The sequence below is a fragment of the Denticeps clupeoides genome, chromosome 13 (genome assembly GCF_900700375.1).
Source record: "Denticeps clupeoides chromosome 13, fDenClu1.1, whole genome shotgun sequence".
In the NCBI taxonomy this organism is placed as follows: Eukaryota; Metazoa; Chordata; class Actinopteri; order Clupeiformes; family Denticipitidae; genus Denticeps; species Denticeps clupeoides.
The window spans coordinates 13,722,717-13,750,408 of record NC_041719.1 but is presented as its reverse complement, the minus strand read 5'-3'; the positions used below and the strand labels follow the sequence as shown (position 1 = coordinate 13,750,408).

At 42.3% G+C, this 27,692-nt stretch overlaps 1 long non-coding RNA gene across 1 annotated transcript; it reads right to left on the bottom strand.

The window, feature by feature from the left end:
- Positions 1-1,080: 1,080 nt before the first annotated feature.
- On the bottom strand, positions 1,081-4,539 carry LOC114802668 (uncharacterized). Its single transcript, XR_003751754.1, has 2 exons — positions 4,426-4,539; positions 1,081-1,249 (listed from the first exon to the last, which is right to left on the bottom strand). It is a non-coding gene; the product is annotated as an uncharacterized LOC114802668 (long non-coding RNA).
- Between the last annotated feature and the right edge of the window lie 23,153 nt (positions 4,540-27,692).

The following is a 27,692-nucleotide window of genomic DNA, read 5'->3' as shown; positions in this document are numbered from 1 at the left end:
CTTTTTCACCTGTGTCAAATGTATAAAGCTGCCCTGTTCGTTTCTGTTCACCGTCGGGTCTTTGATGTTATGTTTCATGTTCGCCAACGTCTTGGATGTCTCCCCAGTCCTGTGCTTCACAATTAAACCCCGGTTTTTGTGATGTCATGCGATTGCGTCCTTCCTTCCTCGTCTTCTCGTCACCTCCTAGTCATCACTTCCGTTCACCTGCCTCGTCATGCCAGCATGGTTGTGACAACTTTCATGTTTCATGTCACACACTTTTCAAAACAGAATTGCTCATATTTATCAGCTAATCCACAGAGCCACAGGGTCAAATCCCTTTTCTGTCCCAAATTAGTGGCTGGAAAATGCTCGAGATAACAAAATAACGGTGCTCCTATTTGCGCCATTAAAGTACCCCGCCCACGACAGACGTGACCTTGGGATATCTGTGAGACCTCTCATGAAAGCTCACACATCAGATTCATGCTCAATTCTCCACTTGACAGGAGACAGATGTGATGCCTTCCTAAGTCTCCTTGCGCATAGTTCTGCCAGTCTGACTGTTCCTTCAGAGAGAGGCACTTCTGAAGGTGTAAAACCTCAAAGCCCTGGCTTCCACTCTGAGGTCAGCTCATAATTGTCGGTACCTGGTGGGAGGATTAGGTAAGAAGCTCTTGCGTCAGGAGCATTAGGGAATAGGGAGCGTTTCAATACCAAAGGCTCATGTGCTAAATTTTTTATACAGAGGAGAGGCAAAGCGAGTTCGGGCACTTCTAGTGTATGTGAAATGTATAGGACGATAAGAAAGAGTCAAATTGTAGATTTAAATTTACTGCAGAAAATGTGAAGAAGAGATTTTTTTCAGAGATCCCTTTCAATTAAGATACAATTTTCAGATACAAATCCATGAAATTTGGTATCTGCCAGTATGTTTCATCTAAAAGACTACACGAATCTTACGTAGAACAGAACACAGAAGTCATACAGGACTATAAGGCACCACCAACATTTCACCATAATGTGGAGAATGGTTCACGGCGTGTAAGGGGACTGGTCTCCATTTAATGACAGATTATTAAAAGCCAAGTTCTGACACACAGTTCACATATTTTATCATATTTGTACAACAACATCATATTTGTATAACAAAAGATCAGACCAGAGACTCATATTGAGAGTCCATATTGGAGAGGCCCCGGGGGATATTTCCCAACATCAGTCGGTCTCAGATGATTTCTCAGCCATTTTGGAGAAAAGAAGTCATCTGAAAATGCAAGCAGGTTTAAGGTTAGGCTTACCCAATTATATAGCAATAATTACACATTTGATGCATATTTATTGCCCAAGGTTCCTAGGAAATGTGTGCGTATGTGTATAGTATGTGTGTGTCTCCATATAAACCTAGTCAACCCATGTCTTTCAAAGCATTAGCGGGCTACTCGGGGCACTAATAAATTCTGATCATTTGGTGAAGGTAGAAAACATTCATGCACACTAATGACCTAAAAGAAGCATCGTGTCTTTAACACCGTGCACAACTCTCAGTTATTAGCACCATGATTCGGGTGGGCGCACATCCATGCACTCACTGTGTTCTCGTGTCTGTTGCTATTTTTAGTTTTGCATTGAGTGTCTCTGTTGTGCGCGTGAGTAAGCATATCTGTATGTCCAACTGTGTAGGCTGTGAGGGAAAGTAAGTAATTTTTTTTTTGTGTGTGTGACTGGGGTTAAAAGCGTGGGGGCTAAAGCAGCAATAGATTCCGCTCCAAGTGCTTCTGGTGGTTCAGGGGGAGAAATACAGCCCATTTTTTTTCCAGTAGCTTCTCTCCACCACAGTCGACACCCCCCCTCACAGTCTTGGGTATGTATACTGGTGTGCGTCACCAATCACAGTTTATTCCAAGCCTTCCTCCAGGCAGCATCCCCTCCTTCTGTGTTCCTCTTTCATTAGCAACACAGCAATGACAGCCTTTGATCACTCTCTTTCTCTCTCACACACACACACACACACACACACGCACACACGTGCACTCAGATAGACACCCGCACATATAACATAGATGGGTCCACATTTACCAGCATCCACCAGCGATGGCTCACTCTATGCCTTCTTGTTTTTGCATTTCTTTGAAAATACACAGAAATGCGAGCATGTGACCAAGTCGAGATAATGATACATTTTCCTCCCTCCCAATTTACCACAAACTCACCCTACGCTCACCTATCGACACGAAAGTCGAATAGGGCCATGAAGCATCTTTTACTTCTGGCTTATTCTTCAACATTGGTGTATAGGTCAGTGCTGAAGGCTTTAATTATATATGCAGGCTTATAGATCCCCTGCTTCACCCCACTGACTGCCCCACCAGTGCACGTCCAGCATAATTGCAATTGTTAACCTTTAAGTTGCACTCATAAATGGAATCGACCAGCTGCTATTTTCGATTAGGCTTCTTATGTGTGCTGTGTTATTTTGCTATTCAATTTATTTGTTCACTGCCTAAAGCTGCACACTGCGGCCGCATGACTAAATCTTTTCCAATGTGGACGTTCATTTATTTATAAGAGCACTTCCTGGAAAGACCTGCTGAGTGTGCAAAGGTGAAAAGAGTGTCAGGCAATTTGTGCATAGAATATTTCATGTCTAAATGGCATGTACTCCTGTCAAATCTGCTGCAAAACATTAGTCATTTTTGGAACTAAACTGGCAGGCATTCCATATGTGAAATAAGACAGAATTTTGCAAGGCACTTTGTGCTGGAGGATCAAAAATGTCTCAAATTTTAATCTGTAAATAAAGGATTTTGTCTGATCCCCTGTTAATATAAACACTCAATTTGATTTACAAGCTTCAATATACTGTGTTTTACATTGTGCAGAGAATGAAAGCAGTGCGAACAGATAATATGCTCAGATCAATTACCTTTAAAATGTACAGGCGGAACAATAATAAAGCCCTTGGAAAAATAGGTGATATGAAAGTGAAATATTGCCATAACCATGTCAGTGCATGCACAGTGTAACTGTATTCTACACGGATTGGCATATTTTGATGAATGAACGTCACTGAATAATGAACATGAATAATGTATGGAATTAAATATGAATCTCACTCCACTCTTGGTGCTGTGTGAGGGAGAGATGTGATTGTAACCGATCTCAGATGAGAGGCCGAGAATGTCAGAGTGCTCCAGACACGGCTGCACTGCTATCAGTTCAAGTGAATCAGTCTACTACAAACTCATCTCTTCGCTTCTTTTTGGAGCACACCAGTGATGTGCTTTGATCCATTCACCTTAATCAGTTCATCCATCAATCTGTACTCTTTCTCTGTTCACTTGTCTGTGTGGCTGATAAGTAGATGATGTGGCTCATCTCTTCAGACAGTGATGAATTGGAATATTGGCAAGTATCTAAATCTAAATTTCTCAAATATTCCTCCTTAAAGTTTCTCACACCAAAAAAAATAAAAATTTTACCGACAAAACACATCCGTCACAGTTATTTTTGAAAATGTAATAATTTGACAATTATTTGTGCTTCAATTCAGATGGCATAAACAGAACCGGCTTTTGACACTGTTCCACTTCACTAAATCTCTCCAGATCCCTCTTATGGTCTGGAACGGCATCCAGCATAACAAGTTTTTGTGTGGACAACCAGACTGGTTGGTCTGCTGTGGCAACCTCTAACAGGAGAAGCCAAAAGGAGACAACAACATACTTTCCAAAAATCGATTGGTCTGGAAGTTGCATCTGATGGTGTTGAAGAATTGATGTTCTTTTTTGTTCACTTCTGCTAACATCCTCCTCATGATATGTGGAGGCAAAATCAATTTGGATCCTTTTCCAGAAACAGTTCCAATTCCAATTTTTTTTCTTTACCATTACCTGACTTGTTAAGGTCAGCACGCTCCTCTCCTATTTGGTTTATGTGCCTTCATGTCTTTCCCATGTTGATGAGAGTTCATATTTGTTCACATCACTTCATATTTGTACATCAGTTGATCAGGAGTCAAGGATTTCTGCTTAATTGTTCCGCCACACTAAGAACCCATTAGAAAAACCATTAAATCATTACAAAAGGTGCTATTAAATAAAGGTAGGGCACTGTAGGTTATTTTAAATGATCTTGACCCGGGAACAACACATGGTTGCTCCACAAACGAAAATCTTTTGCATCCCATTTCACTGAATGCAATGAAATATAATTTCTGTTTCTTCTCTGCATAGATGGCCTGGTTCTGTTGGTCCCTACTGAACAGGGCTTACAGCAGATACTGGATCGAGGCCCTGATGGCAAACTTGAAAAAAGACCAAAACATGAAAATTTAAAGAAAGAACCAGATGTCATGAAAAACAATACAATTATTCAGCCTATAATTAGATGTCTAGAATTACAATTAGCAGTTGAGGAGCATATGACACTTTCACTACCTACCCATTACGTGTATTTTCTGTATTTCTTTAGTTCTGCTGAATTTTCTTCAAATGTTATCCTGACGTCAAATACGTTGCGAAAAGCCACTTTCAAGTTCTGCAAAAGCAAACAAGTAGCATCCAGTGAAAAACAACAAGAAGACTAAAAATAAAAACCGAAGCTGAAAAGGCTCTCCCCTGTCTACAGAGGTAGTACAGTTATATAACACGGACATGTGCAATTCTCACTACCAACACTGTGTGCACATGTTGTTGTTTTTCTCAACTCCCATGTGGGCATTTCAGGGAGAAATGAAGACCACTCACGCCGTTATTAAAACTGTACAGTACACACACTCAGAGAGAGAGAGACACACACACGGACCGTCTGGACACTAAGCGTATGTACGTCCAGAGGAGAGATCCTGAAAAGTCTTGAATGATGTTCGGAAGTTGCATAACCTATCTGCCAGGTTTGATAACAGTCAGGACTGAGTGCATGTGGTACATGACATTTATGGTGAGGTCATCAAGCTGGCCATTACAAGCTGGCCATTACATTAAAACATAATTATAATGAAGGCCCAAGATTTCCTGCATATACAGTGGTCTTAATTATGCAACATTTTGCCTATAAAAAACATAATTACAACATCATCAAATTACATAGCTTTTGAAATGATAATACACATGAGGGGCGGTTCTCTCTGAAGTATGGAGCATGATGTAACATACATTCCCGCATACAGCCTGATGAATTAATAAATCGACTTCACAGAAAACAAAGCATAAATATTCATTCGTTCATGTCTCTTACGTAATCCTCCACAGAGAGTGAGGGAGACACACACAAGGACAGACATGATTTGAGCCGTTTGATGTCTGATGTCTTCCTCTTTCCTCATGATGTCTGCCCATTGCTTGTTTTCCTTGCCGAAACAGAATGTTTGTGCTTTTCTGCGCACAGTTTGACAAAAGTTTGTCCCGACTTAGAAACCTGAAACATTTCCCAGGAAGCCTGCGAAGAGCTCACGTTTTCCCAGCTGGTACCATGCTTTGTAATACACCCAGATTGCCATTGATTTCAATAATGTAAAACCCTACCAGCGGTGATGAATACATCCCTGCCGCCTTTGCCAAGAATTCTAATGTAGCTTCTTTCACATTTGAAATCTCGGTCTGTATGTTTCTCCGCAATGGCAAAGTCAAATTTTACAATCAAGGCTTAACAACTGCCACCCGTCCACCAGGCCACCAGGGAGCGCTGGGCCGACCCCAACCCTGTGGAACCGGAAGGACGCCACGCCCAAAACCAGACAGAGTATAAACGGCGGCACAAACTAAACGAGGATGCAAACCCATGCGCACAATCCTTCCCTGTTTTCTGTAAGCCGTACCCTGACAGACCTTGCCTCATGTCGACTTCCTTTACCTTGACCTCTTCTTCTGGATTGCCCTTTTGTTCCGGTTTGACCTCGATGTTGCCGACATATGAACAGGTTGTCTACTTCAGTCCTGTTAAGCTTTTATGTATAGACCTTTCATTTTTACTTCTTACTTTTCTATTATATTACTTCTCTATGTTGTGAGAAGGCTTGGTTCAGAAGTGATTGGCGGCCTTGACCCTTGACTTGAAGAGACCTGGAAGAGAAAGCTGCACCTTTTTGTTGTAGGAAGAAAGCCATTTGAGAAATTTATTCCTGTTTAGACTCTGAGGACAACTGCGATGGGACAGACATAGTTTGAAGAGGATGTGAAACTGGGGACATATCACAGGAAGCAATAAATCATCCTGTGGACAGAAAAGGTTATCCGGGACTTTTACGGAGATTTACAGGCGTCTCAAATATTTACACAAGGTGCGTTCTGACGATCACTTTTCTCGTCCTTTCAGCCTTTTTCCTGCCGTTTTTTCCCCACTTCCATGGTTTACATAATTTTCAATAGGAAACCGCTTGGGAGAAATTCTAAACAGTTTTATTAGATATATCAGGCAAAGCCAAAATATTTATGCGATGGAAAAGGGTAAGAGTAGGTATCCTTAAGACATGTCTGAGCCAAAAAATTAATTCCACTTTCAGGACAGATTCCCCTTGTCAACTTTGTTCCATTACTCCACCTCTCCACATTCTTTCACTTAGTTTTTTTAAAAAATAATGTATGTATGTGGGATTAAATCATTTTACACCAAGTTCAGAAGATGAAGAGAGGAAATTATGGACATCAGTATTTCACAGCCATCATCATTAGAACGTGTGTGTTGTAATGAGTCGCAAAAATGCTCTAGCAGTTTCATTTTAAACACCTAAACAAATGCCTGGAGAAAAGTGCACATTTCAGATCGTTTGAAATGCCACTTTTCAGATATAATACTCCTGCTGTCAGTCAGCCTCCACACAAACACCACTTGAGTGCAGATGATTATCTGGAACTACGGTGACACATTTGGATTAGATTGAAATGAACCCTAGGCCTCTTTCTCCATTTCTTTCTTTGCCATACAGCTTTGCCATAAAGGGTTTACGTGGCTGAATTTTTACCCATCTGTGAACATTTATAAAAAAATAATTAACCATGTTATAAATGTGGTTGTTCTAATTGCACGAGAAAGCACGAATGGTGGGAACTGCAGAGAGAAACCAAGACATTTCACAAAGTGTCATGGTGCATAATGTTTCATAACAATATATGAAATAGAAAGTTATTCTTATTGTGAAGCAATAGGACATGCGCCCGGGTCCAAGGACATTTTTTTTTAACCATCACCCTTGGGGAGCAGTGTGTGGGGACGGTGCTTTGCTCAGTGGCACCTCGGCTGGTGTGGATTAGAAACATCAACCTTCTGATTACGGCCACGTTTCCTTACCCGCTAGGCCACCACTGACTCTAAGTTGAGGTAAGTTTGTTTCAGGATCTGTTTATATTTGTCAGAATTTATGTTAATGTTGTTGTTAACAAGTCTGATGCTGATGCCGAGGACAATGTCATGGCCTACCTTTCCTGCCAGGCACCAGGGCTTCCACTTGGCCAACCAACAAGGCATTGAATAATGAAATATTTAATTCCATACACTCTTACTGTTGCAAGATCTGCTCTTTGTGGATTATTCATGACAGCACACATGGAACACACAGTGTGTGTTTGTACATTGTAAACCCTGAATCAGTCAAGAAACTGAACTAAAATTAATGAATTTTTATTCAACTAATGCAGGAACATGAATTATAAATGAACAATATATTTATTTTGACTCATCCTTATTAAAAGTTAATGCATATATCAGGGAAACACAGGATCAGGATAAATAACTCCTCTACACTCACCCCTTTCCCATAATGCAATGCTTGGTTAAACCTGCAACAAGCCTTCTAATTCAGTTAAAGGTTCAGGTTATTTGTCATTTGTTTTTAATACTGTTGACTGTATTTCATTTATTTCAATGTATGTGTTCACTGTCTGATAGTGAGAAAAAGGAAGCAAACATTCATTTTTAATTGAAAATGTTGTATATCTTTTCATGACAGGAGATGGAAGACCTAAGCGCAGGAACTCAGACACGTCCTTTTATATGAGTGGTGGTGCAGGGTATTGCAGGGGCTTATTGGGAAGGTGATGAAGTCTCTAAGCCAGGTGAGGGCAGATGGGCTGCGGGCGTGGTAACTTGAGCATCATGTCCACTCTCACTCATTTTTCGTAAGTGCCTGGTCCTTTTACTCAGGAAGTAACTACGAATGATAAATGACTTAAATGCAAAGTGATGTGTTGCATAAAATAATTATGAATGAATAATGAAAACAAGTGATTGCATAATCATTTGTGATCAGCCACCTACGGAAATAAAAGTTGAAGAATCTGAACTCCATGGCATCATCACACGTGTTGGAGTTTGTGCCCACATCAGAAATGTTGCAGTTCCTGTCACAGTGTGCACATGCATGTCATCTTTAATGAATCTCCTGTCGGAAACCGTCCTTTCAGTCAAAGCTGGGTGTCATTGCATCAAGATAGGTGTCATTGCTATGGATTTTCACTCATCTCTTTTATCTTCCTTCTTTCAAAATCCTTTGATCCTCTCTCCATCTCTTATTGTTTATCCTTTTTTTTTAAAGCCAACCCCCACCCCCCCCCAAAACCAAGCTTACTTTTTTTTATCGTTATACTAATATTTGTCTTCGCACCGCCTCCTCTTTCTGGAACATCTGGATGGGTTATTTGCAGCGGTACAAACGTCTGCTCCGTCCATGAACAAATTGTGATTATGATTGGCTGACGGATCTCCACGCAGCATAAATATTTTACACACACACACAAATATTTCCCTTCTGTTCACCCGACCACCATGGTTGAACTGAGCTGGACAAACTTCATTACTGGTGTTGCTCAGACGACATGTTATGGGGTGTATATAGCACTGACTGTGTGTATAAATGCAAATAATATAGATGAACAATGTAAGACAGTGACAGGTTCACACACACACACACAGCTCATTATATCTTTTTAAATCTTTATTGGGTAAATGTAAGTTATTTTAAATTTCCCAATCCTTAAAAAAGTCAAAATGTTTTATGATAAATGCTCATAAGACTGAACACTCCCACTTGATATTTGCCTTGTCACCGTGTGTCCACGATGACTTCCACATAACAATGATGCCAAATCAGGTCAATCTGAAGGAGCTCGAGGATTTTTCTCTCCTTTCCCGTTCTTTAATGTTGAGACTATGAGCAGAAATAAAAAGGTTCAATCTCTGCCGTGATTGACATTCTTGCTGTGGGTCAAAGAGGCTTGATTGAAGTCCGCTCAGCAAATTGCAACTCTCAGGTTCCATGGTGAGCAGACCCAGGTGCTGCCAAGCATTCTGGGTAATCATGAGGGATTGAATACAGAGTTTTTGAATATTGAATATGGAGCCAACTCTGCAAGATCTGCGACACCCACATTCTCACCTCTGACAGAATTTACTTTCTTAACCGGTCCACCTTACTACAGTATCAGGAAATTATAATGAGTTGAATTTACAATGAGTTCTGGTGCATGAGTCTGAGTGGATTTCCTGTGTTTACTTATGCAAACAGCATGTTAACCTTTACATAATCCCAGTTTTAATCACATAGCGTCTCACCAGCTCTGATCCAACAAGTTAACTATTTCTAAGCTTCACTGTCATTAGCTTGCAAGTTTGCAATATTTGCCAGAATTAAAACATAAACTATTGGTACCTAGTTTATATAACTTAAAGTTTATAGTTTATATAACTTTATATAGTTGAATATACCTATTGGCATATTTGAATGCTCATATTATTCCTGCCTGAGAGAAAGCATTTGGTCGTCACCAATACATGAATATATAATGCACACGTTTTTGCTGAAAGCCAGTTAACCTGCTCGACTGCTGTAAACACAACCTCCACATGACCGATGTCCCTCTCAGAGAATGACAGAGGGACACATACGTTTTAAAAATGCAAATCTTTCACATCACATTTCGTCACACACTGCCTCCTAGAATCAGATTTCATTCACCGTGTCAGCACAGTATTTTGAGCAACTCTCCACCACCATTACAATACATGGCAGGGAGACTTGAAGCACCGATGGGAAAGTGTGAGGTGGTGGTGGTGTGAGGAAAATGATATATTTGTCGAAGGAAAGGCAGAGCGTATCCTGGGTGCCTCACACTCAGGACACGTAGCAGTTTATTTATCCGGAGACGCCTCATGCCTGGCCATTCGGAGTCCAGCCTGTTCTACATCAGAGAGAAACGCTCTGCTTCACATCTGGAATTTGTTTAACGTTACTGACTCTCCACCCTTCTCCTTCCCTCTCTCTCCTCTGACGCCACGTTCAAAAATGCTCCACATCAGAGGGATAGAGGAAGTCGAAAAATCATCTCCGCAATGCATTCCGGTCATCCCACCGTGAGTGAGTTTGCGGCAAAGCGGATGCTTAGTCATTGCTGCTAAAAAAACATTACTGTTGATGTGCTTGTAGACTCAGAAACTGACTAATGATCATAATATTTTTAATGCATGAACTTACTTTGTGGTGAATTCTTTTTTGCAATAAGTTCAGTCTGCTAATTCAAGTTATTAATCATTCCACATTCCTTTTCTGGTGTTCCAAGGGGAAACATTTAATAAAATTATATCAGTTCATTTTAAAGACCAGCATCAAGGCAGGAATAAGGATCTAAAAACTGAAATGACCTTATGAATGCTAGAAAAAAAATATCCAAGAATGTAAAGATACGATTTATGGAAGGAAAACCATTTAACCATTCATCATGTTTTGAAATATTTTTTGTAAGCGATATTACATTACATTTTAAGCGATGTTTGAGTGCTGAGGTTAAATTCCATTATAAACGATATAATGATGCACTGCAATGAACAACATAGCTGCCTTTAATATGATTTGTTAATAGCAGCTAATATCAGCAAATATAGAAATTGGGTGGATATGTTATATCAGGCTAATAGTTAATAGCAATGCATCTCTGCACCTGTCAGGTCAGCATTACTGAAATCCGTGAGCAGCCATTACCTTCAGGCTAGACCGGTTATACTCAGTTTGAAACTGTAATGAGATCTATGCGATGCAAATTTGTCTATGCATTTTTTTTTTTTTACATATTTTAAACCACTGTTAGCAAAACCAAATGATCTTGCCTTTTATCCACGGCACCTATAGATTCTGAAGATATCTGGTTGGCAGACCGCCTGCGAGTTTTTATGGTTGCTAATGTAGGATTTGACAGTGAATTTCTTATGGAGGGAAAGGGAATTGCAATAAAGGTTCTGAAGGCACCGGTCTGAGACAGCACAGAACATAAAGCCTTTACTCAGTCAATGAGCTTTGGCCATAACTGATGTGGCTGATGGAAGGCATTACCTGCCTGGCAAGGTTATGTGTTCATGTGCATGTAGGAGTGGCTTTCCATACTGGTCACTCAGCAGCCAAGATAAACATGCCATTAATCTTCAGCTGTCAGACCAATGACCCCTGGCACCTCTGTAGGACCGTTGCCCAGCCGCTCCGAGCAGATTCATTCTCCCAACAGGTCACTGTCTGCCTTGTGGGGACTAAGCTCTGGGTGAAATGGCCATTAGGCACTCAGAGCCTTCACTAATGGAAGAGGCCACGGAGCGGAGATAGCAGGACGCTGGCCATTCATTACATGGACTGCTGAGCACTAAAATGAAGGCTGCATCGGTGTGTGCACTGCTGTACGTCAGGAGTATGAGCTTTTATGTGTGTATGTGGCGTGGCTTTCATAAAATCTTTGCATAGTACATGAAGCATCTGTGGGGGAGACACAGTGATTTGTCTTTTTTGTCACTGATGGCCTCGTACCCTCGGCACCAGGCCCTGTAAGGTCTCAGTCAGTCTGTTACGTAGCCTAATGATTCCACCAGACACACTCAAACACACAGTCATTGACCTTCTGGTCAATCCAGCTGAATGCAGGCCATATGAAAGCCTGTTGCATGTTTGGAATGCAGAACACTGTCCTGTGGAAGGCTCCGGCTCCATACGGATTGCTCACAGACCAGAGGAGGGGTCAGTTGAGGGGTCTCTGCAGACCAAGCACTGCCTGCCAGGCTGCTGATTAATTGATGACACGGCTTCTACGGCAGGATGCAGAGTGATAGGTGCTGCAAGCCCATCTCTGGAAGACGTCACGTGATTGATTTGGCTCCTTTGGTTGTCAGTGTGTTTACGCTATCCTGACCCTTGACCCCTGGGGTCATGGTGAGGTCGGTGTTATGAGAAGAAGAAGCCTGGCCCTGGCTAAAAAGCTGTCTGTGATGCCCAACAGGCCTGAGCAACATCTGACTACAAACACGAGGCTGCAGAGAACGACAGTTGCTGACAGACAAAGAAGGGGAGAGAGGGACAGAAATGAAAGAAAGTGAAATAGAAATACAGGGTTGATTGAAAGGGGGGTGACTGAGTGAGAAAAGAACAGGCAAAGGAAAGAGAAAGTCTGTCTAAAGAAAAAACTAAGACAAATTATATGCAAATTGAAGCACAGCATGGGAGTTCTGCCAGGACTGCTATTTATTCCAAAGGGGAATGAGTTATTAAGAACATAATGGCTTATGGTAACAAGCAATGAGTGTCTGTAGTGAAATAGAAGTGATTGTGAACTGCGGAACAGCACACCACACGGTGACACAATGAAACGTGTCCTCTGCTTTTAACCACCACCCTTGGTGAGCAGTGAGCAGCCATGACAGACACCCGGGGAGCAGTGTGTGGGGACGGTGCTTTGCTCAGTGGCACCTCGGTGGACCGGGATTCGAATTGGCAACCTTCACATTTCGGGCCTCTTTCCTTACCTGCTAGGCCACAATTTATTGTCTGTATATTAATATGTTAATATGTTAGCAACAAAAAAATTTACAGCGATTTTATTCCTCTTCCTGTACCCTTGTTAAAGACGCAAGATCTTTGAGTCCTGGTGTATTTGAGACATCTAACAGGAAGGAATAAGTGTAAATAGTTAGCACATTATGGTGCTCTTTCCGGATTGTGAAGTACAATGATGGAGATCATGTGTCAAAATGGAGGTGAAAGGCAGGAAGTTCCTGCCTCGCACTGAGACTAGTAAAACTGTAGCCTCCTGGCAGAGTAAGTAATTTATTTTTATTTTTTGGAGTAGACAGTACCTCTGAGCTGCAGACCTGTCTGGGGCTCTCCGGGGTCTCGTTATCGTTGTAATGAGGTCTGGAGGTGGCAGTAGCGTGGCCACTTGGAAGGGAGATGGTGTTTCTCAGGGTAAACACAGGCTTCCTGCCGCATCTGTGACTCCGGCAAAGTCTCGTTTGGTGGTAACTTTTAAAGCCACGTAATACCACTGTCCAAAACTGTACTCAAACCCAAATACTTCATAGTAAAGTTTCAGCCAAAACTTCGTCCATTGAAGATACCCTGTCCATACTGGCACTGGCCGTAATAATAATAATAATAATTTGAATGTCCCTGGGATTAAGATGTAATACTGCTGCAGAATGGAGAGATTTTTTTGGACATGTGGCATGTTTGTGTGGGGGTTTGACACTCTGAAATACTTGTAATGAAACCGTTTCTCTGCAGGACACTGTCACACTTTGCTGCTTTGCTTCATCCCCCTCTCTGCAGAGATTCAGTCGAATGGTCTGGCCTGTCTGCCTGGACCCACATGGGAGGCTCACGGGTTATGAGCTGTCAGGGTTTCAGGTGAACGTGGTCATCAGCTTGATAATGTGCGCTGGATGAAAAGAGATTTTCTTTTTTAAATCGCCATAGTGAGAGAGTGGTGCTAGTGAGTGGAAATTAAATGAGTGATCGAGCCAGTCAGATCAAACAGATGATCTGAAGGGGGACTGGAAATATCCATGAAACCATGCAGCATGTCATATATGCATGAGTCAAAATCCTCAGCAATCAAATACAAATCTTTTGCATATTAAAGCCAAACCCCTTGTCTTTGACTAGAGTCACGTGTGATCTGTAATTGGACTGACTCACCAGCTAAAGTCAACCACAACTCCCCAAATTAAATATTCATGGCCCTGCTCAGTTTGAATTTCAGCTAACGAGCTCCAGTCAAGAGGAAAAAGCTCTGAAAGGAATAAATCTCTTTTTAACTTTCCGTGCAGGCATGTGCCCTGCACTCCCGCTGCTGCAGTGACACGGGACGCCGGAAGTGGGCACTCTGCCGCCGTCACTCTGAAAGGTGATTGGCCGAGTCATGTGGACGGTATGGTGGAATGTGTCCAGCTCAAATCCTCATCGATGCTCCCAGAGGTGCTTTGCTGAGGTTGCCAGGTCAGAGCTGAACTACATTAATGGTGTTGCATCATTATTAGATATTATCTGCGTTTCCACAAAAAAAAAAGACGCACACATTGTTTTTTTTCTTTCTTCATTTTAATTAGTGGAAAATCAATTAAATGTGTTATACTATATGCAACATTTGGATGTCTGAATTAGGAAAAAAAGGTATTGTCTCCAAAGGCAACTTTACCTTCTGCGCTAAATCTGCGCTTTTCTGTGGTGACGTGGGAATGGCGGTAACAAAGGAGAACCTAAACGCATTTAATTCTTCTGCCAGAATGCCTGATTAAAAGGAAAAGTGATCCAAAACTGAACTTCCTGCTCTTTTGCCGCGGCAATAGCCTCGAGTGCCCTTATCCTGCTGCGCGCTTTCAAAGAAAATAGCATTTCCAGCGGGTGACGATAGGGGGCAGTGTCTCCTTTTCAAATAACATCCACCGCCTGCCTGCCCGAGACCGTTCAATAAGAATAAGATTAATATAATGCTTACAAAGCCAACAATTATCCCACTTATTTAAAAGCGTTTCATTGTTACAAAATGATAAGCATTTTATCTAAATACCGACAAGTGATAAATAATGGTCAGCAAGAAATTTCCTTGGCGCGGCTGTGTAAAGTGTGTTTAGTGTGTCAATATACTTGCCTGTGTGTTTTGCTGTTGATCTGTTTGCAATAATGTGCATTATTTACAAAATGTGCGAAAGGCATCCTACTTTTCTCTGAATCGTTGATTTTTTTATATATATATATCGCCTGATTTGTTAAAAAATTATTATTTGAATGTGATTAGACTGTACTACATTTAAACAACAGTCCCACCAAAATGTTCAGTATAGTTATGCTTAGCAAACAAAGAAGTAGTGCAAAAAAGAGAGAACAGAATTTTCTAAGGTAAAAACCTTCATTGGAGCAACTTGGAGAACCTTTTTTTATTCCCTCACACCTCTTTCTTTTATGGGCTTAAGGAGCGTTTGCCACTTTCTTGAGGACTCTCTCGTAAAAGGGTCTTTTTGTTGTACTGAGTACTGATCCTTTTTGCTCCTGCTTTGTTCATTTTTGTCTGTTTCTTTTCTCTTTGTGTGCTTTGCATTAGAAAATATCTCTTTCAAAGTCAATAAAGCTGCCAGGATATTCTTTAGATTACATGTTTCCATTTACAAATGCATAAATGCCATTTAGTTCATTGCTAAGTGAAACGTTTAAGAAAGCGTTAAGGCAAACCTGTCGCTCGGTGATTCACTCACCACAGTCATACATTAAAATTTTCATTCAGTCAATGCGGGGAAAAGGCTAGATGATTAAGAATGCCATCATCAGATCAAGAAGTGCGGAAAAACACACATCTGGTGTCCACATGATTCCCAGCAGTGCCGTGTCCCACATTCCCGTTCTCCAGTAGAGCTCCTGTTCATTTTGCCAGATGGACCCTCGGCCACATTCACGTAAATGACAACTGGCACCTGCTCCCCACCATAATCTCCACTGACAGGCGGTGAATTTGGGTGGATGGCATGGCTGCTGCATTTTGTACGTCACGTTGTTTCTCGTGGCACAGGGCTGGAAGTTGCTCTGTCATCTTTACCGTAATGATTTGTTGCTTCCTTTGTTCTTTTTTGTTTGTTACTTCATGGCAGGAGTATCTCCGGGCATGGGAACACTTTGCTGGCTGGTGGCCATGACCTGACCGTCTCTAATTGGCTGCCACTTTAGCGGTTGATCTCAGAAAGTGGGACAAGTAGACGTTAGCTGTAAGGATGCAGTATAAATCACAGGGAATTATGGGATATGTCTGTGGTTTTTGCTTTCTCCCCTGTGGGGTATTTTTAAGGGTGTCTGCACCCAACACTCCTATCACCTCGCGCCTCAGAACAGTGATCCGCACGAACCCATCGGCTTCAAGGGCATCGTACACTGGCGTAGACCACGACTGAGGAGGGCCTTCCAGACCTCCCTCCCTCTCTCTCACGCATGCAGGCGCAGATTATCATTTTTAATACATGTACATTCTCATGCACCCCCATGCAGCCAACAATGGGAAAGGCACGGACCTGATCAGAGAGACGCACCACAGACATCATTAATTCATTAAACACACACAAGCCCACACACAAACTCCAAAAAAAAAAAATCACCATTACCATAAAAAACACCCGCTCACAAACTCACACAGATACAGACAAAGGCGTCCACAATGACACACACACACACAGTCTCGCAAAACCCACAGCCCTTTTCTCCCTTTGGTTCCTCTGCCGATGCTTCTGACCTCTAATCTGAAGCAGAGACGGAGATAAACCACAAGAGGAGCGTAAATACGGACGCGAGCGTGAGAAAATACTCATTCTCTGCTCCGCTCTGTCATTCACCATCTTTCTCAGTCAGCGCTGGTGTTATATAACAGATGCATGTCAGATGTTTGTAAGGTTTCCGGGCCCCGCACTTGCTCCCGTTGTTCCTTTTATAACTGCAGCCCTGCTATGACATCTGCGGCTAAAATGGCACGCCGTCCTTTGTGTCCTGGTGGTTCCGTTGGGACGGTCCTCTCTTAGCGGGTAGCCGTGTCGTTACCGCAGGCACTGTAACAGCAGCCGAGGTGGACGTTTACCCAGGGCTAATGTGCATGAAATAGGGGATTAGGACTCCAAGCAGGAGGGAGGAGGACATCTTAAGGACCTGCCGCGGCGATGCCGTGTCCATTTCCCTCATGGGACGGCTTAGCCTAAAAGCCCTCAGTGTCACTCCAGGCCCCCTGGGGTCCCAGGACAACTGTCTGGGTAGTGGGTTCTTTAATAAACCAGGGTTATGAATGTATGCGACTTAATGCTGCTGCTCTGGTGTGTGTGGGTGGGTGGGTGGGTGGGTGGTAGGGGGAGAGGAGCGAGGGACGAGGAGGAGGAGGACAGGCGGCCTGTAGGAAAGGTGTATGTGTTCGGAGAGGTGGAGGGCGGGGCATGCGAGGGGCTGCTTTTCAATTGGGTGCCGTGTCCACTTTAACTGAGCCACTATAAGCCCATTTTTTAAGGTCACATTGGCACCAATGGGGGATTAGTTTTGTTCACATCAACGTCCGTTTGAGATCTTTCTGCGGGCCTGTCCCTCGCCTCAGTCCGAGCGGAATGCACCCACAGTCCTGCGATTTGTACCCAGCAGGAGAAGAAAGAATGGACCATCCCACGGAGGACAAAGAGACACATTAGCTCAGTTTGGCAGCGTTTTTTCTCCCTTTTTTCAGAAATTAAAGCACGGACCAAAGGCAGGCATGCAAAGGGGGACCGATGTATGATAGTAGACCCCCAACAAACACACCCGCCCACCCTCTCGCAGACATAGAGCAATAGTATTAGTAGCAGAGATAACATTTAAGGTCTCCGTAAAAAAAAAGAAAATTAACTACTGCTACTGGCATGACATGTCAATATATGTGAACAGGTGGCGACACTGATGCAGCCGCTGTGTTTTGACCCCTTTACACTGTGTGCGATGGTGTGTGTGTGTGTGTCTGCATTTGTTTGATTAATGTGCGTGCACGTGCAACCGGGTACATCCTATGGACCTGTATCTTAATGCCTGTTTCCCACAAGATAATGACCAAAACTGTCCTTTGGGACTCTGGAAGTCCACCTGCACCGCCCATCACCGCACTGCACATGCCAGCCATGAGTGTCATTCCCAACGGCATGCCCGGCATTCACTTCCCATGTGTGCCACAGAGCTAACACATGTGCAACGTGAACCAGTTCCCATGACCGGACGCACATTCATGAACCACGCCAGGGGTGGAGAGTAATCTAGAGGGAATTCAGCAGTCACCAGTTCAAGAGTCCCATTGTGTCCATGCCTCCCATGAGCAAGGCCCTGCGCGTGTCACACCAACATATCAGACCTTGCACGAGTGAAGAAACCCCATGCTTAGCACACAGCACTGTACTTAGCTTGAAAAAAAAAAGCCCTGACATGTAAGTCAGTGGACAATCGGTCTAATAGATATATTTACATAAGAAGCATTATATTTACACTGACTCTCTATTACAAAATAACTGAATTTTCTTTACAAAAATTAGACATTTAATTAGAATTTATTCAATTTAATTAACTGTATCATGATCAAATAATTATTGTTGTTCTTTATTACTCTCACAGGTTTTTAATATAAATGAGTGTTCTGATTCTGTACCTTTAGTTAAAACAATGTGTTAGTCATTATTTTAGTTACATTTTCTTTTTAATAGGGAATTCTAATATACCACAAAAACAGAAAAGACTTGTAATATGTTTACCAGTATCTGCTGGCTCAGTTGGTTATGTTATTATCTATCATAAACCACACAAACAATGCGAGCAGCCTGTAATTAATGGTTCCGTCGCTGCTGTTCCAACAGAAATGGTGCGATGTGCTTCCCCAAACAGGCTCTCATTATAAAAATGAAAGACACAATCAGAGATGTGTCGAGGTGGGATGAGAGGCTGCTCTGAAGTTTATTTATACATGGAGGTCATAGTGCAGGCAATTGCTTGTGCAGTGCAAACTGCTGATGTTTGTGCTAAAGAACTGACTTCATGATGGTAAACAAGAAAAAAAATGTATAAATCAGGAACTAAATATTATACTTTATAAAAAAACGAAAAATATTTTTTCTTTGTATTTCTACAAAAAATTAGCAGATAAACCAGAAGAATTAAAACCTCTAATAATGGCTCAGTAGCATGGAGTGAGATATCAGAGGTCATGCGTCCCCCTATAATCCAAAATTGGTTTGAAAAATGCTTCATGTTTAAACTACTAGATCTATAAATAAAACCACACGTATAGACAGAAACACACACTCAACATGAGACAGGAACACATATGTGCATATGTACCCTTTCACACAATTTAATGCAATAAGCCAAGCGTGAGAAATTTCTCTGATTATATTTAGCGGCATTCATTTTCAAAAATATCAAACTGTCAGCATTACATGACAGGCCCGTGAAATGTGCACTGCTGTGGTAAAGTCAAATGAAGAACTTTTAACGGTGTGGACGCCGTAGTAGTTCATCAGCTGTAATCACCCCACTGTCACGTCCTGTAACGTCAACAGCCTGGATCCTCACTAACACAGGCGAGCGGATGCAAGAATAAAAAAAAAAAAGAAACACATCAGACGAGTTTTCCGAAGGCGCGAGCGGCAGATGCCTTGTGATTAATGCAGTGGTCAGGATGTAGCCTGCATGTGGACGTTTAACAAGGTGCTAACGCAGTGCCCAGCCGAGGTCATGACCCCTCAACACGGATGTGGAAACACTTACAGGAGGTGCCAGGAGGAGCTCCCAGAATGGCACAGCATTTTGTTTTTTTGAGTGGCTAATGGAATTAGAAGATTGGTCTTGATGAACCATGTGTGTGTGTGTGTGTGTGTGTGTGTGTGTGGGGGGGGGGGGGGGGGGGGGGGTGTCACTGTCATAAACATGCGCACAGCTGCAGAGAAGAAAGGTGGCACTGTCTGCAATGAGCAGTGGATATAGAAACACAGGGATCTAATATAAAATCCACTTGTTCTTTGTTAAAAAGGGAGCGGTATGAAGCAAAATAAAAAAAGAAGAAGAGGAAGAAAACAAACGTGTTTCTATTGGAAAAATTAATAAAGAAACGAGGTTGTGAAAGTGCAAGGGAAGGCCAGATTCGCTGCTGATGACAATCATGCCCATTCTTAAATTAGACTCACCGACAGGGCTGCTACTGAAATGTAATTGATGCAGGGATGTAACACTGGCATGCTTTTGATTCACGCTCAAACAAAGGGCAAATTCAATAAGACCACAAACTGTATGGAGGCACAATTTGCTTAAATGAATAAAATCTAGAATGTAGCCACGGAAATAGCCCCAGAACTTCAAATCAAACATCATATACATGGCATAAAAGACAGGACATACAGATACTCAGTAATTCAATGATCCTACACAAATTTGAATAAATCTGTTTCAATGATGCTTATTTCCACAAAAGCTTTAAAGAACAATATCCAGAAATTTATTTTGAAATGATTTTATAAATGTAGCTTAAGAGCCAGGTCAAAAACCATTGTCATGACTGCAGTGGCTCATGGGGAGCAGTATCAATGCAAGAAGTCATCAACATTTCAACTTGAATTGATTAAATATGTAAATCTGCAGTGTGGAGGGGCAATGACATCATTTTGTGGCTGATACAAAAAGGATTGGGGCATGGAAAACCGCATTTACTGTCTTTACTGTCAGAACAACAAGGGTTCCAGTTAAAAAACATGCTGGTCTCTTATTATTTCCAGAATTGGAATTGTTGTTGGTATAACTGTTATAATTTTTTTTAATGGTGTTTGACCTTTTGAAGCATCAGATGTGCATTTGTGGACTATTTAAAGTTGAATACATTTTTTTTTTTTTTAACTGTGCACCTGTGGGCCTTCAGACACGGGAGGAGGAGGGGTGAGTGGGTGGTCTCTGTGCTGGGTGTGGGAGGGGGGTGGGTTGTGGAGCTCTGCAGACCTCTTCATTTCTCACTTGAGTGCACATCTTTGGAGCTCCCTCCCTTCCCAGTAGCCCCCTTCTCATCAGCCCCTTCAGATTGAAATTCCTCTACTGGGCAAGACCTTCTTGGTCTCACTCACCCACACACACACACACACACCCTTCTCTCCCTCACTGCCGGCGCACACTGCGGGGCATTCAAAACGTATTAACGGCAAATCAATGGAAAACAGAGGAAAAAGCTAAAAAGAAAAAAATCTCCTTAGCAACATAATCTAGATGGCCTGACAAGAAGGCAAAAGAAAAGAAAGTGAATAAAGGCAAAAGAAAAGGGGCGATGGGGAGGAGGGAGGCTGCAGTTTAGTGACGGATGAAGAACAGCACACTAAAGGTCTCACACACAGACAAGGACAAAATGGAAAATAATACAGGAGAAACTGTTCCTTTTTAACACAAGCACCTAATCTGCTACATTAACTCCGCCTCCCTCGCTCCCTCTCTGCCAGAGCGGAGCCTGAGGGGAGAGTGGCCTTAAACCAACATGAGTTACTGGAGAATCGCAGATTTGGGGGGGTCTCCCACTGCACAGATTTAGTCACTGGACATAGATAACTACAGTGCATGCAACCCGAATATTGTAATAATAAGACTTTGCATCTCCTATAAGTGAGAATGTTTTACACGTAAACATAAGTTAGGTATGGGGCAAAAAAAAAAGACTGAAAACTTGTCTGTTGCTAAAATGGTACCAGGATGCACTATGGGAAAGGAGCAAGCCTGTTGAGTCAGTGTGATGCTGCTGGGAAACCATTAGTCCTACATGCATGTGAATGATTCTTTAACACATACCACATACATGCACAGTGTTGCTGACCAAGTACACCACTTCATAGAAAAGGTATTTAGCAGAGGAGGGCACCCAGTCACACTGTTTTATGCATTGAGGCACCACCTTGCAACGTTCAGAGCCTGATGTCGTGCACTGCAGCATACATTCAACCATCTAATGGAGTCCATACCTCAGCAAGTTGGGGCCGTTCTGAGACATGTGGACATTGAGAACTAATAATGATGTAAACTTATGAAATAATAATAATACATTTACTGTCAAATGTTTGGATGCACCTACTCTGTGGTGGTTATGGAGACTAAGCTGAAGAATCCAATGCAAGAAGCATATTTAGTATTTTTGTATCAGAAGAAAGTGAAGTATGTTTGATGAATCTGTTTTTTCAGAGTCTACTCATTTTTTTACCTTCATGTTCACTATTGTCATCAATGTTCCCCTTATTGAGATGCTTATTGCCATGAGTGGATGATAAATTGTTCAGCATAAACCTTCAGGACTGTTCCATCCCCGTTGTCTAACTTAAGATGGTGGAGAGAAGCCAAGAGGGTAAAATACTGCCATCACCTTCACCTATGAAATGTAAAAAAAACAGTACAGGCCAAAAGTTTGGATGCACCTTCTAATTCAATGTGTTTTCTTTATTTTCATGACCATTTACATTGGTAGATTCTCACTGAAGGCATCAAAACTATGAATGAACACATGTGGTGTTATGTACTTGGTGAAATAACTGAAAACATGTTTTATATTCTAGTTTCTTTGCTCTGGTTACTGCTTTACACACTCTTGGCATTCTCTCGATGAGCTTCAAGAGATCGTCACCTGAAATGCTTTTCCAACAGTCTTGAAGGAGTTCCCAGAGGTGTTTAGCACTTGTTGGCCCATTTGCCTTCACTCTGCGGTCCAGCTCACCCCAAACCATCTGGATTGGGTTCAGGTCCGGTGACTGTGGAGTCCAGGTCTCCACTTTTTTGTTAAGTACATAACTCCACATGTGTTCATTCATAGTTTTGATGCCTTCAGTGAGAATCTACCAACGTAAATGGTCATGAAAATAAAGAAAACACATTGAATGAGAAGGTGTGTCCAAACTTTTGGCCGGTACTGTATGTAACAGAATGGAGATGTATGTGTTTTTCCCTGAGATCATGTGTGACTTGTTCACAGCTACACTCATCAGACACTTAACCAGCAAATGGATTCATCAGCCTCTTTCACTTCACATAATTAGAGGTCTTGGCCTATAATGGTAGAATGTCTACCGTAATGTAATTTGGGAGTGTGTGCTATGGTATCTGTGCCAATTATACCAATTTGTCAGTTAGTCTGTCTGTGTTCAATATTTTTAAATAAATATCTTCTTGCATCCCACACACAAAGCATGTTCGCATAGGAAAATACACAAACTCCTCAGGTAGGCACGTGATCAGGACCAGAAAAAGCAACTCAACATCATTAGATAACCAGAAGTTTACTAGCATGGAGACTGAACACTGGTTCGTGTCATTATGTAAAGAACCCCTGACCCCTGGAACATGATCAGGTCATTGAAGGGAGGGTCAGGTTTAATTAGACGGTCATTTAACACTCCTCTTCACACACCATGGGTTCTGCTCTCCCACACAGAGATGCCCAGGACAGTGTACACCAGCCTGTGGCATTTCACCAGAGCAAAGTCTCTTTTTACGCTGAGCGAGAAAGTCATAAAATGTCAGGTTCACGACGATGTGACAGAATCATGCATGTATCTGGGAAAAGGTTTTTTATAGATAGCGTAGACATGTACTGCAAGGAACTATCCATTCAATACAGTGTTAATCAATAGAACAGAAAAGGGCATGATGACACTAATCAGGATGGCACCAACAAGAAATAAATGGGATGTGGTGAGAAAGAGTGTCGAGGACAGAGGAGGACAGAAAAACAGCAAAGGGGACAAGGGTCAAGAGTAAAATAGGAGAAGAGAAAGAGCCAAGTCCTGAAAGAAAGAAAGAATGATTTAGATAAACAGAGAGGTGGAGAGAGAAAAAAGAAGTGCTAAAGAAAAGAAGTAGAGAAAATCTAGAGAAAATAGATGGAAAAAGAAAGAGGGTCTCCAGCTACTCTCTTTGTCTTCTGCCCTGATTTCACACCAACACAAAGGCTTTGCTCGACGTTTCATCCTTTCATGAATGTTTCTCCTTCATTTTTGTGGCGTTATTCTGCAGCGTTATGAAGTCAGCCCCATTCAGCACGTTATAAATCACCCCAGCGGGTGCAGAGCATGGCCAATCGGCCAATTACCCGCCATGGCCTCCACTGAAAATGGCCGACAATGGGATCATAGGAGCGATAAACGACCCTTTAATGGGGCGCACAAAAAACGCACAACGAACAGGCCCCAACCGCCCGCCCCACTTACGTATCCCATCATACCACTGCCCTCGTGCTTCCTCTTGCACGGCCGCCACCCCAGACACAGCTGGAGAGAGGGCGAAAACAGGAGAAAGCGAGAGGGAGGGAGGGCGAGAAAAATGACTTAGCATTGGGACGCTGAGCTAACCCCCCATGGACTCTTTCAGACTGGCAGGCAGAACAAAAGCATACTGTTGCCATACTGTGGCATTCAGGCTAGCCTGTTAGCCTGTTAGCGGACGCGCAGTAAGCGAGAGGCAAGGCGAGGCCTGACAGGCCGTAAGTAAGTGGACGGTCTGTGCAGCTGCAAGAGCTCACCTTGTGTTTGAACTTATTGTTCTCCTTTGCCAACACCACCTCCATCTATCTTCTTGTCTTGGTCTGAACATGTGAGAGCACGAAAAAGGACAGAGACGGGCCCGCAGGCAGCGGGGTCGTCCTGTGCCACAGCAAAAAGGTCGACAATACATTGTCATTCAGTTTTTTTTTTATAACTTGGTCTCCATTTCAAAAGCTGAACAACTGAGATACTAGAGCAAGAACTTTATTGGTGCATCATTTAAAGTCCAGTGTTATTGTCATCCCAACCCATGACATTGCATGAACTCAGTATTTAAGGCAAAACAGAATTTACACATTGAATAAAGTTTGGAATGAATTCCTTACTTGTAAATACTAAGTCTCTTTTTGTTCTTGACTTTACAATAATTAATAGATGGATCTGTATAGCTTGATCTCTAAAAAGCTGTCAAATAATGTCAATTAAATAATGTAAATTAAATAATGATGTTGTATTGATAGTAATAAATTACTATTCAATTTCATAAAACCCTTCAAATCTCATAAATCTTGTAAAAAAAAGCTCAATACCCCATGCTTTGTAATCAGTTTAAAATGTATTAAAATTGTATATATGTGTGTGTGTGTGTGTGTGTGTGTGTGTGTGTGTGTGTGTGTGTGTGTGTGTGTGTGTGTGTTTGTGTGTGTGTGTATGTATGTATGTATGTATGTATAAAATATACTATCCATTCTATGTCCAGTGTACCTCAAATTTTGCAGGACGTTACTCACCGTTTCTCTCTCCTTCAGTCACACTAACACAAACTTTCATACAAACACACACATTTTAAGCCCCATTCCAAACACATTTAGGCCCCTGTGTCTTGTCAGGCCAAAGGGCCAGTCGATTAACATTCAGGTGGGGAGGTTGTCTGTGCGCCGTGGGCCCGCGTGGAGCTTTGTTTGGCCTGCCCCATTAAAAGCCATGGAGTGGCCGACGGAGGAGGGGGGGATCGATTTGATTCTAATTGGACCATGAAAAGAACATGATCTAACTGCTTTCAGCTGGGAGTAAATTTGGACTCTCCTTTCTTTTTGTATGCTCCCCCTCTCCCTGGTTCTCTCTCACACTCTATCTCTCACACAATGTCTCTGACCGATTGAAAAAGAAAGGCCCTGAATATCTCCTCAATGACTTTGTGAATGCAGGGGGAAGAGATTTGAAGAGCAGGCGGAACAGAGGGGGTAGCTGAGCAGGGAGGGGGAAGGGGGGGGAAAGGAGGAATAAAAAGCATCAAATGTTCCCGGACTTGTTTAAGTGAACGCCTGCGTGCTGATTTGCATGACAGAGTTGAGGGGAGAAGTGAAGGGAGGACTGAGCTGCTGACCAGCCCAGAGCGTCGTGTTTGATCCTCTGTTTGTCCCAGTCCCTCCTTTATTTAATGTCTAGGATGGAGAGAAGATGATGCTGGTGATGAGACATGATGAATTACACGACACTGCAGGGACAAAGTCAAATGCCAAAAGGTGAGAGGTCAAGATTTGTCCAAGACTAGCCATCTCCGTGTTGGAGACGATGCGTAACCTGTACAGGAACAGCCGTACCCCGACTTTACAGTCATTTCAATTGGACATACTCACAGTCAACAAGTCTCTTGTAATTATCAGTAGAAGACACGTAATATACCAAGCAAAAGCAAGTCTGTCTGGATGACGCACGTCTGAGGTCTTAACTGAATGGATCTCCAAAATATATTTTGAATGAATTGTTTGTGAAATTTGTTTATGTCTGTTTGCTTGTGTTGACATTTCATTTGCAAAATCCTGGTAAAAAATTATACCAAAGGTAAATAAATTAAGAATAAAATACCATGACTGAAGGATCTGACGCATTCTGTGACACACAAAAGGACAAAAAGTCCTACAATTGCATGCAAGTACGCGTGAACACACACACACACACACACACACGTACAATTGGAGGCAGGTGGTGAGTGGCCTTTCCACGTGCATTCCAATTAACATGCTTGACTTGAGCCTCCCATGATTCAATGCAACAGGCAGGTGAGGTAACAGTCCCGCCGAGCGGAGGGGGAGAGTAAGACACTGCAGTCTGCATACAAATGCAGCACTTTACACCCACACCTACGGACACACACACACACACACACACATACACAAGGAGGGTGGGGGCCAGGGAAAGATGGTCTTACAAAACAAAAGAGCCTAGGGCCACTCGAAACACTCGGTCAGAGGCTGGACTGAGGCGGTGGACGCTTCCCACATCCCATGTCGCCCAGTAGAGTGTTCCGCGCTGCGGCCGGGGTCAGGCTGAGCATCACACACAGCGCCTGCCGCTTCAGCTCTTCCAGAACTCCAGCAATTACATTTATCAAATTAAACTAAAAATAAAAAATTGTTTAGCAAAATGACTACTTATTGCACATTATAATTAATTAAACACTGAAGATCTCTCATCATTTTTGCTGCGGACGTATTTAAATCTGGTAGAGAATCTAATGGGCCCTCAGCCATGCAGATATGCAGAGTAGTGCAGGGCCCTTGTCCCCACATTAATTGGCCCACCACAACAACCCCTTGCTTCCAGAAGCAAAGAAATAAAACCCAACATGTGAAATGGACAATGTAATTAATTAGCTAATACGTTTCAATGATGTGGCGATGCTATTGATGGTCATTGTGGTGGTGATGGAGAGTTCTCTGCTCTTTGTGTCTTTGTGTGAAATGAAGGGGATGGGATATATACTTTTGGGAAGTACGGAAGGTATCCTGATTCTGATTTAGTCTTAAATAATTTTTTCAGCTTCAGCTTGAGAGTTCTCAATCCAATTTTTATCCATGAAAAAAAAAAAACATTAAAGTTCAATTAACTGTCTTCAAATGTCATTAGATTTCCACAACCTGAATAGAAAGTCTGGCTTTTTGTTGAACAGTGTGTTCATTTATAAAATGAAATAGGCATTTAAACCATATCAAAACCTTTCCATACCAAGATTACTGACTCAAACTCAAAGGGGTGCCGAGGTCAACACATGTAAAACCTTAAATGGTCCAATAAGCAGTAGGCTGTACTGCATTATCAACTAAATCCTGCTAACCATGGGAACACCGCATGCAGAACGGAGAACTCCGTGAAGCACTTAGGTGTAGCAATAACAATATTTTAGCCAGACATTTATGAGTGGACAGATGGAAACAGTCTTAAATAAGCACTCAGAGTTACGCAGCTCGCCTCAACTGCATTTTAACATCATTGTTCCATGATCCAATTTACAGAACTAACAGGAAAAGTCCACGTGGTTTAATTCTAAACTGCGAATAGCAGCACCTGAAAATATTCTCCACGTGTTCTTTTTGGTGTTTAATATAAGTAACAAACTTGATGAATGGATGCACAATCCTTCTGTAAGTAACGAAATGGATTTTCAG